The sequence below is a fragment of the Penaeus vannamei genome, chromosome 12 (assembly GCF_042767895.1).
Source record: "Penaeus vannamei isolate JL-2024 chromosome 12, ASM4276789v1, whole genome shotgun sequence".
Classification (NCBI taxonomy): Eukaryota; Metazoa; Arthropoda; class Malacostraca; order Decapoda; family Penaeidae; genus Penaeus; species Penaeus vannamei.
In genome coordinates this window covers 33,466,063-33,468,562 of record NC_091560.1, presented here as the reverse complement: position 1 = coordinate 33,468,562, position 2,500 = coordinate 33,466,063, and positions in this window count along the sequence as shown.

The window sequence follows — 2,500 nt, the reverse complement described above, 5'->3', positions numbered from 1 at the left end:
TAGAAAATTCTCAATTACAATATCTCTTATAAAGTCGATATAATTATAAATATAGACGTATGTACTGATCCATCATAGCCGTGCCGATGCATTAAAACATCCAACAAGAATTTTTTTTATAAGAACGTGGCATATATAAATCTTTATAAGAACACACCATATATGACTCTTTATCCACTTCGACCTAGATTATGAAGAAAAATGAAAGGAAAATACGATAAAGGCCAGTAAGCTATTTGTGACTCCAGTGAACGTGGACTCGCGAGGAAAAGAAATTATTGAATGGGAGCTTCCGATATCCAATAATTGCAAAGGTCACGCCATGTCAAAGCAAGCAGGGAAGTGCTTTGGGCTCTGCCGGGAAAGCACGCACGTGACTGGGATTTGGCCCAAGCACACCCTAACGAGTTTTGGGCCAGATAATGCTATGATGAGTTTGCTTCAGTAAAGCACGAGAGGATGATAAGGTCTCTCGGAAATGGGAGGAAATTCGTTTTCGGTGTGTCTGTATATATACATATATATACACGTGTATATATATATATATATATATATATATATATATATATATATATATATATATATGTGTGTGTGTGTGTGTGTGTGTGTGTGTGTGTGTGTGTGTGTGTGTGTGTGTGTGTGTGTGTGTGTGTGTGTGTGTATGTGTGTGTGTGTTTGTTTGTGTGTGTGTGCATATATATGCATATATATATATATATATATATATATATATATATATATATATATATATATGTGTGTGTGTGTGTGTGTGTGTGTGTGTGTGTGTGTGTGTGTGTGTGTGTGTGTGTGTGTGTGTGTGTGTGTGTATATACATATATATAATGACACACACACATATGTGTATATATATACATATATATATATATATATATATATATATATACATACATATATATATATATATATATATGTATATATATATATATAAATATGTATATATATCTATACACACACACACACATGTATATATATATATATATATATATATATATATATATATATATATATATATATATATATGTGTGTGTGTGTGTGTGTGTGTGTGTGTGTGTGTGTGTGTGTGTGTGTGTGTGTGTGTGTGTGTGTGTGTGTGTGTGTGTATGCGTGTTTCTTAATGTGTTTGTTTCTATGCTTGTTTGTGTGCGTGTGCTTGCATATAAGCCCTAAACATGATTATGCGCGTGCGCGTGTCGGTAATACAGGCTATTTTCACCCCAATCGACCCAATCCGGTAGTCCAGCTGTGGTGATAATTACACGCAAATCTCAGTTAATTAACCGCACAGCCGACTTTCATCGCCCAGACACCTCGAATTAAATATGGTCTTTGATATCTTAATGATTGCAACGGTCCTCATTTTATATCAGAAGAGGTTAGACTGTAATAAAAGGATTATTGGGTAAAATATATGAGGATCTTTGATAGCCCTTAAGCTCGTGTATTTCTGTAAATATGTAAAATGGTATAGTAATAAAACAGTTTTGTCTGTCTTCAAAGTAGAAACAAAATGCCAGAATTTCGTTAATAATTGCTCAAAGTGTTCGGTGAGAGAGAGAAAAAATAAACTATAATCAAGCTAACGTACATGTAAAAAATATAGAGCGTGAAAAATTATTTTAGCAGTTTTTCCAGTTACGAAACCTTCAGAATAGGTGTGAGGGAGAATGTCGAAGCGTGGTTCTCATATGTGAAACAAAACAGAGGAAATGGGCAGATCACATACATAAATTATAAATTATATATATATACACATATGTATTTATAAGTGTGTGTGTGTCGTGTGTGTGTGTGTGTGTGTGTGTGTGTGTGTGTGTGTGTGTGTGTGTGTGTGTGTGTGTGTGTGTGTGTGTGTGTGTGTGTGTGTGTATGTATATGTTTATATGTATAAATGTATATTTACACACACACACACACACACACACACACACACACACACACACACACACACACACATATATATATATATATATATATATATATATATATATATATATATATATGTATATATATACATATATATGTATACAAATACATGCATACATACATATATATATAAATATATATATATATATATACATATATATATATATATATATATATATATATATATATATATATATATATATATATATAGAGAGAGAGAGAGAGAGAGAGAGAGAGAGAGAGAGGGAGAGAGAGAGAGAGAGGGGGGGGGGAGGGAGAGAGAGAAAGAGAGAGAGACAGAAAGAGAGACAGAGAGCGAGAGAAAGCGAAAGAGAGAGAGAGAGAGAGAGAGAGAGAGAGAGAGAGAGAGAGAGAGAGAGAGAGAGAGAGAGAGAGAGAGAGAGAGCGATAAAACACGAAAGGATGAGCCGGAAGTAGACGTGATATAAGATAGGCAGGTGACAGGTGTGAGTAGTAAATGCTGGTAAAGGATTTCCTGTTGATGCTACACCTCTATACGTACACAAACGCACACACATGTAAGGAATGAGCAATG